Source organism: Panthera leo, chromosome C1 (genome assembly GCF_018350215.1).
Source record: "Panthera leo isolate Ple1 chromosome C1, P.leo_Ple1_pat1.1, whole genome shotgun sequence".
Taxonomy (NCBI): domain Eukaryota; kingdom Metazoa; phylum Chordata; class Mammalia; order Carnivora; family Felidae; genus Panthera; species Panthera leo.
The window spans coordinates 124,852,062-124,871,428 of record NC_056686.1 but is presented as its reverse complement, the minus strand read 5'-3'; the positions used below and the strand labels follow the sequence as shown (position 1 = coordinate 124,871,428).

The 19,367-nt window shown below is 39.9% G+C and overlaps 1 pseudogene; it reads right to left on the bottom strand.

Moving 5' to 3' along the window:
- Positions 1 to 12,908: 12,908 nt before the first annotated feature.
- LOC122226938 lies at positions 12,909 to 14,877 on the bottom strand (annotated as a pseudogene).
- Positions 14,878 to 19,367: the final 4,490 nt, after the last annotated feature.

Sequence of the window (19,367 nt, the reverse complement as noted above, 5' to 3'; positions counted from 1 at the left end):
CCCCGAAGCTCCAGCAGTTTGTGGAGGCTTTTGCACAAGCTACGTGCTTCCATGGGGCCTGTTTCAAAAGATAAATCACCTTTAAATGTTAGTGTTTGAATTATATACAGTAAAAAAAAATCTGATGATGCATCTTATAATGGATTACAATGATTGTTGTGGTATGGTGCCAAAGTCAAAGCCACTAAAGTAACAATAATAACCATCAGCTTACGTGTATTTGTTTGATGAGCCCTCACAATGTTAAATTTTACCTGAGCCCAAGGAAAACAACAATGGTTAAGAAATCCTCCTATCCTTTGGTTTTCTGAAATCCCCCACCCTTTGGAGTTTCAGAAAACAGTCGAAGGCAAAGAACCCTTCCCTCTTCCTTTATGACTTAGATCACAACAGCCTCCACTGCTCCTCACAATTCCCTTACCTACGTGGCTCTATAAAACCCCAGATCTTCTTCCTTTTCTTTGGGATTCCCCATTAAAAGACTTTCTCCTTATTGCAACAGCCTGAATCAACCCACCTCCTCCATCATCCAGTGCATTTTGTCTTTGACAGTTTGGTGCCATGACGCAGATAGGGTTGGGTTTCTCCTTCAGATGCTCACTTACTCCACCCAAGTAACCAGACCCCTGTGTTGACCCTTTGTGCTCCATTTGTGACTGGTGACTGGGGGACCCATTGGTGCGTCTGACTTCAAGTCCTGTTGCAGACTCTTGCCCGTTGACAGTACAGTAAGGAGTTTATTTTGATTCTTTTTGAGGACAGTTTTCCCCCACTATTTGAAAGTAGAGCGTTCCTATGAAATCTTTTGTAAACTGAAATGGTATAAAACAAAGAACATGTCCACTTTCCCAAAATTCGAGTTATGCCATTTTGCTTTTATGAAAGACTTACATTAGTACCTGTTTTTAGTAATGGGAAGAAATCTGAAAAGGATTTTCAGTTTTATGGAAAAAGCTGGTACTGTTCTCATGTAGGTCTTTCCTGACAGTGGAGTGGCAGAACACAAACTTGCGGGAAGCAGAGGTACCTTTACTTGCTTGATGTCTAATCTCAGCTTCATCCAGTTTTATGATCTGACCATTTGTGATTTCTGCAAATAGATTGATGGTTTATAGAGCTCTTGTCTCTGATGGGTGAGTGATGACAGATAATCTATCGTGTTACTCTTTTCCATTGTCAATTGGTCTGTTTTTAGCTCAAATCGATTAAGAATTTATACCCAATAAGAGAACAGCTCTTTGATATGAAGTTTTCTATATCTGTGTTTATGTGAAATTTAAAATTGAATCTATACACTATCTGGATTCATGTGTATATGTGTCTGTGAGTTTATAATATATTTTAAAATTCAGATGGTATTATCAAATTAGATTATAAAATCTCTTAAAAGAACTCTATTCTGATTGGCTTAAAGATAAATAAGCACTTACATGAAATGAATATTTCTAAAGTTCTCATAGGATACAGAGAGGCTATATCTTTGGGTTTGTTAACAAACATGTTTACTTTTTGCCACTTTGAGAAATTGTACTAAAGGGGGTGTGTTTTTGTTTTTGTTTAAAAAAAAAAAAAAAGGGTGGGGGAGAGAGAGAAAGAGACAGCAGTTTTGTCCTAAAGTAAAATGATTGGTTGTTCCAAAATGAGAAATAGGAAGTTTTAGGATAAACCTCAATAAGTATAAAAGCTTATAGAAAGCTTGAAGGAAGGGAATTTTACTTGACATGATCAAAGTTGGCTAAGGTTTATAATTTACTTACAAGATTTTTTAAAATTTAATTGTTTTTAAATGTTTATTCATTTTTTAGAGAGAGTGAGAGAGGGTGGAGGAGGGGCAGAGAGAGAGGGAGACAATCCGAAGCAGGCTCCAGGTTCTGAGCTGTCAGCACAGAGCCTGATGCAGGGCTCAAACTCATGAACCCAATCAGGTCACGAGATCATGACCTGAGCCAAAGTCGGTTGCCCAACCGACCAAGCCTCGACTTTGGCTCAGATCATGATCTCACGGTTCCTGAGTTTGAGCTCCATATCCAGCTCTGTGCTGACAGTGTGGAGCTTGGAACCTGCTCCAGATTCTGTATCTTCCTATCTCTCTCTCTGCTCTTCCCCCACTCGCACTCTATCTCTCTCAAAAATAAACATTAAAATTTTTTTTTCTAAATCTTTAGCGCCAATTGTACTGATGAAAACTAGAATTTGCTTTTTTCTCAATTAAAATTGTTCCAGAAACTGGTCTGGATCATCCAGCAGAAGAACCAGCACACAGAGATCTTGGAAGGCAAGAGGTTTATTTTACACTGGTGGGCCCAGAGGAGATCATTCTCCAGAGATCTGAGCCCAGAGCATCAACAGAGGGAATAATTTATAGTCTGCCATTTCCGCATTCCTCATTAGTAGTAATTTGGCGCCTGAAGCAAGCAGGGTGGGAACAAGAACCGGGAAGGGGAAGGGACGTCTTGAGGCAAGGACTGAAATTCCCTTATCAGTCCTGTCGGCCATGATACAACAGATTTTTCCCTAACAAAATGACAAGATTTTCTGAGATTATTGGTTGCTTTATCAAAGTTTATTGGTACCTTCTGTGTAATCTGCGCAGAGGACAAAGATTCTGTGTATTATAAGAATAATTTCCTGTGCTTTATGTTGACTTTGTCATGCCTGTGATTATTTGAGAACAAAGTCTTTCACTTCCGAAAGAGCTATTTTAGGTTCTTTATCATCACAGTATCTCCTATGTTTGCTTTTTAGTTCTGTTACTGTCACTTTGATTACATTCGTAGCCATGTATTATTCTCAGTAACCCATGACCTAATCTTTTTTTTTTTTAATTTTTTTAACGTTTGTTTATTATTGAGAGACAGAGACCCAGAGCATGAGCAGGGGAGGGGCCAAGAGATGGAGAGACACGGAATCCAAAGCAGACTCCAGGCTCCGAGCTGTCAGCACAGAGACCAACGCCAGGCTCGAACTCACAAGCCACGAGATCATGACCTGAGCTGAAGTCGGACACTCAACCAACTGAGCCACCCAGGTGCCCCCCCCCCCCGCCCCAACTCCCACCATGACCTAATTTTAACCAGTGTTCAAATTCTCCTGACAAGTGTTGGTATTTTGCATTTCCTAAATTGAATCCTAAATGGTGTCTTTAAGTCTGTCTTTAAGATTTCCCAGAGGGTCCCCAGAAAAATCGCAAGCAATTTGTTCTTTTCCCTTATGAGAAGAGAGGTGCTGGAAATAATTAGGCTTATTTGATATGTTACCATAGATGAGATAGGCTTATTTGATATGTTACCATAGATGAGTTGTATGGAAAACATTGTCAAATCAGAAAAGATAGCTAACCTTCCCTAGGTTAAATCCGTATGGGTAAAATGTTACTAATATAAATGTTTAGAAATGATATGATGTATGGGAAGCTCCTTCATTGTCTGTGATATGCTTCTTTATTTTATTTTTTTTAATGTTTATTTGTTTTTGAGAGAGAGTGAGCAGGGGAGGGGCAGAGAGAGAAGGAGGCAGAGGATCTGAAGCAGGCTCTGCTGACAGCAGAGAGCCTGATGCGGGGCTCAGACTCACAAGTCCTGAGATCATGACCTGAGCTCAAGTCAGCTGCTTAACGGACTGAGCTATCTAGGCTCCCCATCTGTGATATGCTTCTATTAACGAAAGTCTTAGTGCTACTTTGCATAATATTAAACAACAGTATACTGTTGTCATAATTTATTTTTTTAATGTTAATTTGGTAACAACTTTACTTCTTTAATTTGAATGTAGCATCCAGGCCAGTGGTTTTCAAGTGAGGATTCACATTACTTACCTACAGAATTTTATTAATATACAGATACTTAGGACCTATTCCACACTTACTGAATCTCTTTACTTGATGCTATCAGTATATTCCTGGTATATTTTAACTATGCACTTAATATTCATTGTATATTATGTCCCAGGATTATTACATGCTATATCTGATGATATTTTTCTCTTAAAGATTATGTTCATTCATTTTTAAAAGTTAGATGAAGGGGAGCCTGGGTGGCTCAGTCGGTTAAACATCTAACTCTTGATTTGGGCTCAGGTCATAGTCTCACCATTCAAGAGACTGAGCCCCGTGTCAAGCTCTGGGCTGACAGTGTGGAGCCTGCTTGAGATTCTCAATCTCTCTCTCTCTCTCTCTCTCTCTCTCAGTCTCTCTCTCTCAAAATGAATAAATAAAGATTGAAAAATAACAAAAGATGCAATATCTACTGTTCTTTGAAAATAGGACGAATCATCATGTTTATAGTTTATCTAAAACATGTCTTAGATTCACTTTGTTTTGCACACCACAGAAACATCTCAATTTACTTTTCAGCTACATTATTCTTATAATGAACTTTCATCAGATCTTTAATTTTTGATTTTTTTTTTAAAGTAAGCTCTGTGCCCAACATGGGACTTGAACTCACAGCCCTGAGATCAAGGGTCACATGCTCTACCAACTGAGCAAGCAACATGACCCCAGATCTTTCACTTTTGAACATGATCGGTAATAAATTAACTACAATCATTTTGAGTCTTTTGTCACCTACAGATAAGTTTTGCTTTACTCTGATGCTTCCGTGAGTGGTCTTGCCTGTACCACTTAGGTACATGCCCAAGTGGATTTTCTTCAACAGGAGACCCGAGGAAAGGGACTTTGCCAGGTACTTTTGGGCACAGACTTCTGAAAGCCTCACTTAAACAACTTAGAGACAAATGGACTGAATCAGAATTTCCAAGACATTAGTCAAAAAACAGATGGGTTCATGAGATTGCTGACTCAAGTTGCAGTGGAAAGAGAATTTATTATATAGTACTGACTGATGAAGGATGAATGTGGCTTGTGTTAGAAATAGTGTTCATATTTTAATATCCCATTTTCTGGATATAAAGAAGCCACTAAGGTATCTTTTCTCTTAAACTGTCTATAACTCATAACAATTTAATAGATTATGCTTTTAAAAACAGAAATGACAGGGGTGCCTGGGTGGCTCTGTTGGTTAAGCGTCTGACTTTAGTTCAAGTCATGATCTCACGGTTTGCAGGTTTGAGCCCCGCGTCGGACTCTGTGCTGACAGCTCAGAGCCTGGAGCCTGCTTCAGATTCTGTGTCTCTGTTTCTCTCTCTGCCCCTCCCCTGATCACACTCAGCCTCTCTCTCCTTCAAAAATAAATAAACATTAAAAAAAAACCCAAAACCAGAAATAACACATTTAACTTTTTCTCCCTGCCTGAGCTCTCCAGCATTCAGGAACTATTAAATATTCTCTCTTCATGGCAATATACTTATTTGAATAGGTTCAATCCTTACCAGTCTTCCATGTTAGCAACACAATTGGAAACATTAGTCATGCAACCATGGCCTTACTTGGAATGACATATTTGAGACTGATGCTCATTTAACCATATATGACCAAACACTTTTTTTTACTGTTTATTTATTTTTGAGAGAGAGAGAGAGATACAGAGCACGAGTCGGGGAGGGGCAGAGAGACTGAGACACAGAATCCGAAGCAGGCTCGGATTGACATGGGGCTTGAACTCACTAACTGTGAGATCATGACCTGAGTCGAAGTTGGACACTCAACTGACTAAATCACCTTGATGCTCCATGACCAAACACTTATAAGAAACAAAGGTTGACTTTAGGGAGCCAATGCTTACAAAGCTGTCTTGGAAAAGCTGTCCTTATATCTGCCTTATACTAAGAGTTTCTAGTGTAACAGGTGAGTATAAAAGTCACATATTTGGGAAGACCAGCAAATTAGGATTTTTTTTTGGAACCCCAAGAAGAGTGGATTTCACTGAAATCTATAGGTACTACAGACGAGATCTGTGGTAAGTTCTTGCCTTCACTTCCTAGCTTCCTAAGGTTTTTAAAAGTCCAATCTGAGATTCTTTTTGAAAGCTTCCAGAAGAGCAAACCTAAGAAGACCTATATAATGGTAAATTATGATTCTTGCTTCATTTATATAAATCATCAGGCCATATCTGATAAGACTATCCTTATTTGCAGATCAGGAATAGCCTTTCTTTGAGATTATTTTTGAATAAGAGGAGGGTGAGTGTAAAGGGAAATTTTGTGTCAGTAGAAAACTGCATGGCCCAGAGCACTTTTTTCCCAGTTATCAGATTCTGGCCCTGTTGTTCATTGCCTTTGAGCTATTTTGTGCTCCTACATAAAGAGCAGATAATTTGATAAACAAATTCTGTCACTATGTGATAGAAATTTAGTTGACTTTCTTCTTTCTCCATCACTTGGAAAAACCACTTGTGGTATCTATCTGAAAATTGGATTGGATCCTGTCACTTTGCTCACATTGTCAATAATACCAAATTTTCAATTCTTTTCATTTCCTTAGGTATCTAGCTACAATACTCCACACTAAGTTTTTCAATTTTTCTCCCTTGCACCTGACCTGGTGTCATGGAGAACTAAAACCTGACCAGCCAGATTCTTGTCTATTGGAACTCTAAGTTGCCTTGCTCTGGGCCTTTGAAGAAGCCCTGAGAGCCAAAGTCCAATGACTTGATATAAGCCTTGGAGGAGTCATCACTGTAGCAGACCATAAGCCAGATGTTTTCTTGGACAAGCTGCTGTCGGGGCCACTAAGGAAGCAGGTCCAGTGAAATGCTCAGGTCATGCATGTCCATATATGAGAGGTAACCAATGCCATGCACATCCCCAGAGCACTGACATTCTAGCTTTAAGAAACCCAATGAGTGGTGTTACATAACTGAAAGATTTTCCTCCACTGACCTGGATTCCACTAGACTGGTTACCCTCAAGTTTCAACGCCTGACTACTTAATACAACCTTCTATATTAATATTTCTCTTTTTCATGTAAGATGCCTGATATCCATAACTTCAAAAAAAAACTGATCTTGGGGGCACCTGGGTGACTCAGTTGGTTGAGTATCTAGCTCTTGATTTTGATCAGGTCATGATCCCAGGTTCATGGAATCAGGCCCCATGTCAAGCTCTGTGCTGAGCATAGAGCCTGCTTGGGATTTTCTCTCTCTCCCCTTCCGCCCCTGTCCCTGGATCTCACACACAGATACTCTCTCTATCTCTCTCAAAAAACAAGTAAAAAAAATCCCTGATTTTTGCCATCACCCCTAACAAATGGTTCAACTGATTTTTATAGGAACAATGCCAACAACAATCCTTGATAGACTATTTCTTTTTTTTTCTTTTTTTAAAGTTTTTATTTAAATTTCAGTTAGTTAACATACAGTATATTAGTTTCAGTTGCACAATATAGTGAATCAACACTTCCATACAACACCTGGTGCTCATCACAGGATGTGCACTCCTTTTTAATTTTTTAATTTTTAATTAACTTATTTATTTTATACAAATGACTTTTTTTATTTCATTTTTTATTTTTTAAAATTTACATCCAAATTAGTTAGCATATAGTGCAACAATGATTTCAGGAGTAGATTCCTTAGTGCCCCTTACCCATTTAGCCCATCCCCCCTCCCAGAACCCCTTCAGTCACCCCCAGTTTGTTCTCCATATTTGTGAGTCTCTTCTGTTTTGTCCCCCTCCTTGTTTTTATATTATTTTTATTTCCCTTCCCTTATGTTCATCTGTTTTGTCTCTTAAAGTCCTCATATGAGTGAAGTCATATGATTTTTGTCTTTCTCTGACTGACTAATTTCATTTCGCATAATAGCCTCCAGTTCCATCTACGTAGTTGCAAATGGCACGATTTCATTCTTTTTGATTGCTGAGTAATACTCCATTGTATATATATACACCACATCTTCTTTATTCATTCATCCACCGATGGACATTTGGGCTCTTTCTATACTTTGGCTATTGTTGATAGTGCTGCTATAAACATGGGGGTGCATGTGTCTCTTTGAAACAGCACACCTGTATCCCGTGGAAAATGTCTGGTAGTACAATTGCTGGGTCGTAGGGTAGTTCTATTTTTAGTTTCTTGAGGAACCTCCATACTCTTTTCCAGAGTGGCTGCACCAGCTTGCATTCCCACTTGATAGACTATTTCTCAGATTTTGCTTTGTCCCACTCAGGAGGCTTATGATTGCTTCCGAGATGTTCAGGAATGAATAATACACATTCATCTTGAATGACAGAGGAATCAACAATATTGAACTTCATCTGAGGTCTATGCTCAAGTTACAGTCAAGAAATTCTCCCATCCTTCTGTGTTCAGGGAAATGACTGACCACAAAAAATCACCCTTTCCCATATGATGTAGGTAAGACCCATCTCCACTCTTCTTCACAATTCCCCTATTTACTTGCTTCTACAAAACCCAGACCACTTTCCTGTTATTTGAGTCATTGCTCATTATGAATGTTTTCTCTATTGCAATAGCCTGCATATCATCTTTTTAATTGTCTGGTGCATTTTGCCTTTCATACCCTGCAAAGTAGATTCTAGGAATGTCAATGGACTCTAGCTTCTGGTTAAGTTAGGGCCTACAGATAAGACTTGGCAGAAGACTGGAGGGAAAAGGGAGATGGTGTTTGGGGGATTTATTCTACTGGTTGCACTCTACACATCTTTCTTCTACATGACTCTCCCCTTCTGAGGTCCAAGACTTACACCGTCCCCTCATCCCTTCAGCCTGATGGTGATGACAGCTCCTTTGCCACTGGCCTCCTGGACACTGAACTTTCCCTGTGGCTATTCTATACCATGCCCCTCCCAATGGTCCCTTTGTAAATAAACATATAATGTGAGAGTGCTGTTTTCCCCTGGGACTCTGCTTGACAATCAAAATGTATTTTAGGACCTCAGGAGACATTTTGGTCTTTGGGAACCCATTCTCCAAACACTCTTGGGAAGGACAATGGTTTAAATCATTTTCAAAGAACAAGGTCCACCATGATCTGGCTCCTTTCTCACTTCTGTACTTCTTCTCACTCATGCTTGAGTGAATTCATGCTTGAGCCAACTGAAATTATTTGAAGTTCCTCAAGCATGGAATGTTATTTTACTCCATCACACTTTGTCCCAGACACATACCCTTCCATATCTGCTAAACTCTTACCTATCTTTCAGGACCCGGGTCAAGTATCCTTCTCTAGAAATCTGTCTCACCTGTACCTCTTGGGCAGGGTTGCCCACTCCCTCCTCCCCAACCCTCCTCTTGGACCGATCTCTAGTTCTGCACCTGCCACACTCTCCTGGAGAAGTTTGTCTCCATGTATGGCTCCCCTGTACAAGCCTTCCTTGATTTAAGATGGAATTATGTCCTGATAAACCCATCCTAAAGTGAAAATATCATAAGTGGAAATGCATTTAATATACCTCACCTACCAAACATTATAGTTTAGTTTAGCTTACCTTAAATGTGCTCAGAACATTAATATTAGCCTACAGTTGGGCAAAATCATCTAACACAAAGCCTATTTTATAATGAAGTGTTGGCTATCTCATCATTAATTGAATAGTGTACTGAAAGAGAAAAAGAGAATGGTTGCATGGGTACAGAATGGTTGTAAGTGTATTGGTTGTTTGCCTTTCTGATCACATGGCTGACTGGGAGCTGTGGTATCACAAGACAATATCATACTATATAACGTATAGCCAGGATAAGATAAAAATTCAAAATTCAAAGCACAGTTTCTACTGAATTCTTATTGCTTTCATACCATCCTACAGTCAAAAAATCATAAGTTGAACTATTGTCAGGGACTGTCTGTCCATTCCTAGGCCCTCTAAGGCAGGGACTGGGTCTCATTTAATTCACACTAACATAGGACTTGCATATATTTAGCACTCAGGAAATATCAGGTTTGTTAACTCACAATGGAATGAACTAAATCCAGAGTCCAATTCATATTGGTACAGCGAAGCAAGAAAGGGGCACTTGAAAGGGGAAGGGAGAGGTGTTGGATCTTGAATGTTGCCTAGAGTGGGCCCCACATTCCTATTACAGACGTAATAAGAAAGGAGAGGAAATAAAAAGCTTCAGCATTAATATCTCAGCAACAAACCTGGTCATAATGAAGCTGAGGGTATTCAAATCGGTCTTTTCTCTAGGGAGGCAAACTACATAAATTAATACACTGAACCATGGCCTGAGGAGACCTGAGGCTTTAATAAGTAAAGAGCTGTACTGGGCCAAACAAGAATATAACACTGCCAGATGTCCTGGCGTCTCAGTTACAATAACATTCTTTCCTGGGCCAGGGCCAGAGAGCAGCTCAGAGAACGTTAAAGAATTTTTGTGCTCCTCTTAAAATCCTCTTTGATTGAAGAGACAACTTTGGCATCTCCCCAAAGCAAAGTGGATGTCTCCAGTCTGCTCAAGGCTCCTGCTTGACTCCAGCTTGAAAGGAAAGGCTATTTCTGGATCCTTTCTTTCTGCAGTGTTCTCTCCTCTGTAGTTTCCCATTTATTTTGGACATAAAAACAACTGGTGTTCAAGATATAGTTCTGTCCAGTGTGGCTGGGCCTTTGTTAACAAGATCTCTTTTATAGATAAAAAGAGGGCAATCTGGGAGATAAATGCCCCTACTACACCATAGAATATTAGAATATTTGAGCAAGAAAGGATCTTAGAAGTAATGTCATCCACTCTCTTGTCTTACAGACTAAAAAAAACTAGGATCCAGAGTGGTGATCAAACTTGCCCAAGGTCAGAGAGAACACTCTCTGTTCTTGGAAATACCTCTAACTTTCAATTCATTCATTAGTCAAGTTACCCTAAGCATTTAATAAGGGTATAATGTCCTCATTCCATTATTAGAAATAAAGCTTAATTTTTACAGACTCACAGTATGGTAGAGACTTATAGAATTTACCTACACCTGATTTTCCTTCTCTTTTGGTCACATGAGATGGTTAGGCTCCTCTGCCCCCCTCCCCAGCTCCACAGTTGGGAAAGACCACACAACTGGTTCTAACCAACAGGCTTTGAGCAGAAGTAGCTTGTGTCACTTCTGGGTCAAGACAGGAGATGCTGAATGTGAGACCCTAGCACTCTTCCCAGCTATAGTGACCAAGGAGGTTACTGGTCAAGCCTTCCATGAGTTTAGATCTTGAATGACTGTATGGAGCAGAGTTCTCTGCTGACCCACGTGAGACCTGTAACACATGTGAGGAACTTTTATTGGTTTAGATCACTGCGATCTTGGGGCTGTTTGTTACTGCAACATAAATTTAATCTGCTTGGGTTAATATGGGATGAGAAATGATGAACATTAATTTATAGTAATGTGTAAATGATTATAGGAGCTCTTTCCCTGGGATCAAGTTTTGGTATCAATTTATAGGGATGGATGAGACAAAGATCTTTTCTTTTAGGATTTTGTAATCTAGTACTGGAAAGAGAATGTGTATAAATAGTTATATGGGAGGTTATGAAAACTACCATTGAAGAGCACAGAAAATGTATTTTGGGGGGAAGGAGATGGTCTCTCACTGATAGGAAAAATTATGGAAGATTCAATGCTCAGTGAGTATTAATTGAGCTCCTCTTATATGTAGGCATTGAAAGAAGAGGTCTTGAGAGGGAGGTTAGATTTAGAACTTCAGAGAAGTTAGGATCATTCAAAATTTGACTGGAAAGAAGATGAAATCTACTTCATTTATGTTCTTCACAAACTTTGCATTGAAATTTCTTGAGAATTTGAGAATCTGGAATTTGACGTTGAAAACCACTTTGGAACAAAATCAGAAGCCTCAGGCCTTTATTTTCTGAGAGTTTAAGAAGAGAATGGCATTAGTATGGTTGTTTGGAAAAATCCAGGCAGGACTCAGACTCTTGCATTGGCTGTGTCAATTGGGTAAGTTATTTAATATCTTAAGTTATTTACAGACATGGATATAACATAAAATATATATGTTATATCCATGAGAGCTAGCCTGAATCAATGTTTTCTACCATGTGTTTTGAAAGTGTGTACAGTGAAACACTTGTTTCCCAAGACCCTTGATGGAAAAGTGTTCTAAAGTCAGATAGCTTTAGGAAATTCTGTCCCCTTGAATCTGAGATCCCCTCCTAGAAATTCATGGTGCTGATTAGCTTATTAAAGTCTCTGAAAAGTCATCCCACAAAGGAACTTGTTTAGATTTGTTTAATCTAGTATTTCTCAAATTTATTTCATTATAGATCCACTCTCCCACCCCAAACTAAAAAGCAGAAAACATTTGTTAGTATCATCTGGAACAATGATTTGACATACTCCTTGGAAAATGCTGATCACCGACCAGCATGATTTTGTAACCTGAAGATGTTCCCTGCATTTTCTAGCTTCTTAGAGCCTCAGCAAATTTATTTCTCACTTAACATTTTCTGTAACTTTTCTGTGAAGAGCAGTATGCGAATAATCATAGGTTAGTCCAGTGACCCTTGTTCCAGATTCATTAAAAAAAAAAGTGGGTAAGGAAAATAAATCTTTTACAGTTGATGATTGTTCTATACTTTTCATACATTCATTATCTCTTGATGGCTTTCCATTATGGTAGCAGAAGAAAGCGAGAAACTCTATTATCCTTATTTGAGGTGCAAAGCCTCAAATCAAAGACATGTTGCTATCCTCACAGAGCTTACCATTCAGTGAGGTAAAGGGAGAAGTAAATAATAATCATAATGGCCATCACTATGAAACTGCTTATTAATTGCTAAGCCCTATTCTAAGTGCTTTATGTGTACAGGCCTACCTCTGAGGTATAATGGGTTCAGTTCAGAACACTGCAATAAAGTGAATATTGCAGTAAAGTGAGTGAAATAATTTTTTTTGGTTTCCCAGTACATATAAATCTTGTGTTTACACAAGAGTCTATTAAGTATGCAACAGTATTATCTCCAAAGAACCCAAATGTATAGACCTTAATTAAAAAACACTTTATTGCTAAAAAAAAAAATGCTAACCAACATCTGAGCTTTCAGATGTCATAATCAGAGTTGTAATCTTTTTACTGGTGGAAGGCCTTGCCTAGATGTTGATGGCTGCTGACTGATGAGGATGGTGGAAGGTTGGGGTGGCTATGGCCATTTCCTAAAACAAGACAACAATGAAGTTTGCTGCATGGATTTGCTGTTTTTATGAATGATTTCTCTGTAGCATGTGATACTGTTCAACAGCATTTTACACACAGTAGAACTTCCAAAATTGAAGTCAGTTTTCTCACACCCTGCTGATGCTTTATCATATAAGTATATGCAATAGTCTAAATTCTTTATGGTCATTTCAACAACCTTCACAGCATCTTCACTAGGAGTAGATTCCATCTCAAGAAACCACTTTCTTCATTCATCCATAAGAAGAACTCTTCATCTGTTCAAGTTTTTTCACAAGATTGTAGCAATTCATCACATCTTCAGGCTCAACTCCTGATTCTAGTTCTCTTCCTATTTTTGCCACACCTGTTGTTACTTCCTCTATTGAAGTCTGAAACTCCTCAAAGTCATCCATAAGGATTGGTGTCAACTTCTTTGAAACTCCTGTGAATGTTGATATAGTGACCCCTTCCCATGAATCACAAATGTCGTTAATGGCATCTGGAATGGTGAATCCTCTCCACAGCTTTTCAATTTACTTTTCCCAGATCCACCAGAGGAATCACTCTCTATGGTAGCTATAGTCTTATGAAATGTGTTTCTTTTTTTTTTTTTCTTTTTTTTTTTAACATTTGTTTATTTTTGAGACAGAGAGAGACAGAGCATGAACGGGGGAGGGTCAGAGAGAGGGAGACACAGAATCTGAAACAGGCTCCAGGCTCCGAGCTGTCAGCACAGAGCCCAACGCGGGGCTCGAACCCACGGACCATGAGATCATGACCTGAGCCGAAGTCGGCTGCTTAACCGACTGAGCCACCCAGGCACCCCGAAATGTGTTTCTTAATAATAAGACTTGAAAGTTGAAATGACTTTTTGATTCATCGGCTGCAGAATGGATGTTGTTTTAGCAGTCAAGAAAACAACATTTATCTCATGTTCATCTCCATCAGGGCTCTTGGAAGACCAGGTGCATTGTCAGTGAGCAGTAATATTTGGAAAGGATCTTTTTTTCTGAGTAGTAGGTCTCAACAGTGGGCTTAAAATATTCAGTAAACCATATGGCAAACAGATGTGCTGTCATCCAGGCTTTGTTGTTCCATTTATAGGACATAGGCAGAATAGATTTAGCATAGTTTTTAAACATTCTAGGATTTTCAGAAGGGTAAATAAACATTGGCTTCAACTTCAAGTCACCAGCTGCATTAGTTCCTAGCATGAGAGTCATCCTATGATTTGAAGCTTTGAAGCCAGGCATTGACTTCTCTTCTCTTGCTATGAAAATCCAAGATGGTGTCTTCTTCCAATAGAAGTCTGTTTCATCTACATTGAAAATCTGTTGTTCAGTGTAGCCACCTTTGTTAATTATCTTAGCTAGATCTTCTGGATAGCTTCTACGTCAATACTCGCTGCTTCATATTGCACTTTTATGTTATGGATACAGTTTTCCTTAAACCTCATGAGCCAACATCTGCTAACTTCCAACTTTTCTTCTGCAGCTTCCTGACTTCTCTCAGCCTTCAGACAATTGAATATAGTTAGGACTTTTCTCTGGATTAGGCTTTGGCTTAAGGGAATGACGTGGCTGGCTGGATTTTCTAAACAGAGCACCAAAACTTTCTCCATATCAGCAATAAGTCTGTTTTGCTTTCTTACCATTCATATGTTCCATGGAGTACCACTTTTAATTTCTTTCAAGGATTTTTCCCTGTCATTCAAAACTTGGCCAACTGTTTGGCACAAGAGGCCTCACTTTTGGCCTATCTTGGCTTTTGACGTGCCTTCCTCATTGAGCTTAATCATTCCAACTTTTGATTTAAGAAATTAGAAATGAGTGACTTTTCCTTTCACATCAACACTTAGAGACCATTAGAGGGTTATGAATTAGCCTAATTTCAATACTGTTGTGTCTCAGGGAATAGGGAGGTCCAAAGAGAGGGAGAGAGATGGGGAATAGCTATTTCATGGAGTAGCCAGAACACATGCAACATTTATTGAGTTTGCCATCTTAAATGGGTGTGGTTCACTGCGCCCCAAAACAAATACAATAGAAACATCAAAGATCACTGATTACATATCACCATAACAAATGTAATAATAATGAAAATGTTTGAAAGATAGAGAGAATTACCAAAATGTGACAAAGCGATATGACCTGAACAAATGGTGTTAGAAAAATGGCACCAATGGACTTGCATGACACAAAGGTTGCTGCAAACCTTTAAATTGCAATATCTGAGAAGCACAATAAAGTGAGTCACAATAAAACAAGGTATGCCTGCATATTAACTCAGTTGATTCTCACAACAACCTGATGAGGTAGGTACCATATCACGGCCATTTCACAGACAAAACAGTTGATACACAGACAGTTGAGTAGATTATTCAAGATCACGCAGCTAGTGAGCATCAGAACTGGGATTTAAGTTGTGGCAATTCAGGTCAGAGGTATAGTGTTGAATACTGTGCTATGCTGCCCCTTCCATAAGATTCATATTAGGATAGATGAGCACAGATATAACTCCTAACTCAGCCAGTGAGTAGGCTCAGAAAATGTTCTTTGGAGGATGTGGCACTTAGAGTTGAGTCTTAAAGGTTGGAAAAGAATTAGCCAAGCAGAGATTAATAAAGAGGCTTCTAGAAAGAAGAAACAGAATATGTACCTGGAGATGAGGCAGCAAGTGGCATCTTTGGGCAACTGTGTTTAGCTTTGCAGGGCAGAAACATGGCGTGTGGGGAAGGGGCAGAACAGACTCATGAGGCTGGCAGGAGTCAGCATGTTCCAAGGTCCTGACATCTCCTCATTGAGGCACTGATGGGGAAGGGAGGCATTGATAGCTTTTAATTAGGGATGCCACATACTCAGAATTCATATCAATTTGGAGGGGATGACCTTATTGTCAAAAAGTCCTTGAAGAAGCTACTGCAGTAAGTAATCCATATGGGAGATGATGAAATCTTAAATAAGGAGGGATAGTGACATGAAAAATTAGAGACGGGTAAGACATATACACAAAGAGGAACCAAAGGGCAATAGGGATCGAGTGGATAAACAGAGAGCAGGTGACCAGAGACCAGCCAGCCTGGGACAGAGTCTCTAGAGGAGGGTTTCTCAAGGGTTCTTTAGTAACACTAACCGTTTTGGCCATATAATTCTTTATTGGGGTAAGTGTGTGACTGTTACACACATTTTAGGATGTTTAGCATCATCCCTGGTCTTCGCCCACTAGATCCCAGTACCACTCACCCACCCAAGTTGTGACTACCAAAAAATGTCTCAGGATACTTCCAAATGTTTGAAGGTCAGGGCACTGCAAACAGGAGAGTAGACAAAATTATTCCCCATAATGCTTCTCAGTGTGTGGCCCGAAGACCAGAATCTTTGGCATCTCCAGGGAACTTGTTAGGAACGTATGTGCTAGACCAGGTATACTAAGTTAGAAACTCTCAGATGGATCCCAGCAATCTTTGTCTGAACGAGCCCTCCCAGGGAAGTCTGAGAACCAGTAGTATCAGAGAAGAGAGAGGCAGATGAGGCTGAGGTCAGATGCTATGGACATCTGACCATAGGGTCAGGTACATCAGCCCTGAAGAGGGTATGTTCTAGATGGAGGTTAGTAAGTCCTAGTAACCCTGGTTAAAGCAAGCTCAGACCACTCTTTCCTGAAGCTTGGGTGTATGGGGTGGAGGGAGAACTACAGGATCGTGTAGGGACCAAGGAAGATGGTTTATCTTTTGGATAAGGCTTAAATACGCATACAAGTTTCGGCAAAGAACCAGTTGGGATGGGGTCTACAACCTGAAAAAGAGAGTAGAAGGTCTAGGAGAGAGTAGTTCAGGGAAAAAAGGTGAAATTTGTGAGTAAACAATCCAAAATATCAAAGAAGGCAATGACAGAGACCATCGTGTGGTTTTGAGCAAAGTGTCATGGGAAAGGTAGGGAAAAATTAATTATTTGGGTTCAAAGTTGGCCTTGGGAATAAACTTGGGCCCTGGGAAGGTCTCACTGAAGGTTCAGACCTGCCCTAAACCCATGTAAAATATCTACTGATTTAGGCCAAGGACAATGAACTGAGTCCTCAATTATCTGGACATACCAATTAAAAAGAGTTTCCTTTATTTAATGAATTTCATCACTCACATTAAGAACATGTTCTTTTTGCACGTGATTGGTCCATTTGTCTTGCACATAAATTCTGCTCTAGTGGTTTGGAAACTCTAAGTTCATAAATCACTGTACAATCCTGGATTCTTGGAGTGAGTGTACCTTCAGAGGTGAACTGGTCGCTGCCTTCTCTTTGGGCAGATAGAGCATATTTATACTCACCTTCACAGGTAATTCAACTGAGCACCCAAGGGAGGAAGGGCCTTGCTCAGAGGAACAGAAAGTCACCTTGTTAGTATGTTAAATGTTAAATGATGTTCTTTTTGGGGGAAGAAAGTCCACCTGATCCATGATTGGTCTCTGTGCTTGCAGTACAGATGATGCAGGGGAGGTTGGGGATAATAGGATTGTCTGTGTAGGAGAGGGTAAGAGGCAGCATCTAGCCAGCAGAATTTTCAATTAAGCTTCCAGTAACAGGCTTACCCCCTATCCTTTGGTCAGCCAATGCTGGGTACACCAAGGCGAACATGATCTGTTCTTCACTCTCAAGAAGCTCGCTGCCTAGTGGGAGCAAGCAAATAAATGCAACACGATGTGATAGGTGCTATTATAGTTGCAAATACAGGTGTTATGAGAGGGTACAGCATGGAAAGAAAAGAGCCATTCCCAACAGAGAGGAGGGCATGCGTGAAATCCTAGAGGCAAAGAGACATGCTGAGTGCGAGGAACAGAGCCCAGTGCTCTACGTATGACAAGGCATAGGATGCAGAGGACAGGGGAATATAGAGATGGATGGGGCGAGGCCAGGGCACAACAGGTCACAAGAGAGATTCCTAAACTTTCTCAGTTCACTGCTCTCTTAGTATGTCAGTTATTTTTCCCCAGTGCCCTGAGGCCCAAAGAAATACCACGTGGTAAGTAGGTGGGTCGAAGCAGCTTAATAGGTATTTATGTCCTAACAATCATTGCCATGTGAAAAAAACCCACATAAATTAAAGAAAAAAACTAATATCATGATTCCATTCTTAAAAGATCACAATTCCTTATGAATGGGGCATATGTAGCTGTTGGATACTATATAATTTCTCAAACCTTGGAATCAGATTGGGGACTGCCATTTTCATTTTCTGTTCCACATTGAATTTGGGGTGACATTTCCTTTTTATCATCATGCCCACGAAAACCCCAGCTTTTCAAATACATAATGTTCTCAAAAAGAATCTATTTGGGTCTAATGTGAAACTGTGAACTATCTCAGACTACTGTCCCCCCATGTGGAGTCTTGCTGCATTTCCATCAAAAGAGGTAAAATATCCTGTGTTCCCCTGTGAGTTCCCTACAGTGCTCTTTGAGGGCTCAATATGGGAAACCTGGGGTCACAACATCGTAGTTCTTGGTTTCTAAAAGAGGATTAGCAATGAAAGCACGAAACTCAAAACCTGGAGTTAGGATACTGAGCAATTGTTTATACTGTTAGGGAAAGACAGAAAATTTATGAACATATGAAAAGTAGATGGAGAAATGAAACACTGGAAGGTACAGATTATGGAGAAGGAGATATTATAGGCTTGAGAGATTATTTTTAATCCTTTAGGAATGGTTTTGCTTTTTGTTATACAGTGACAATCCTCAGCCTCAGTGTGAGGAGGAAGGCCTGTCAACGGCGAAGTTTGAGTCATTACGCTCCCCTTTTTGCTGTTTTTGTGATGGTGTGCTGTGTACGTGCGTGTGCTCATCTTTTCTGTTTCAGCCAAGCATAAAAACCTCTGAAGTAATTGCTATGGTCTCCGGGGCTCTTATACCCCAATCCCCAGCGTTGGGTAAATTAGCAGAATTCTAGGATTTCCAGAGGACTGTAGCAGAAACAAATGTCAAAGGAGACAGAGGGAATGAAAAAAAAAAAGAAAAAAGAAAAAGTCAGCAGGCAGCAAAGACATAATTTACTTGCGATAGAAAGACCCCCTCAGTGAAGGAGATAAAGGAGAGAATGACTGACCTTTATTCATGGGAGATGAGATAAAGTGAAGGGAGCTGGTGCCATGAAAAAAAGCAAGGGGAATGAGAGCCTGCAGAGAGAGGAGCATTCTCCTGTCACTTGGACAGTGGTGACATTATTGAGTCTCTGCCTATGTTGCCTCTGACAGGAATTGTCTCTCTGGGACGCCTGAGGAATGGGCAGGGACACTCCTACCAAGAACAGGCAGCTGGCTGCATGGAGTGATTAGAAGTCACATAAACTTCCCAGCCCTGGGCCA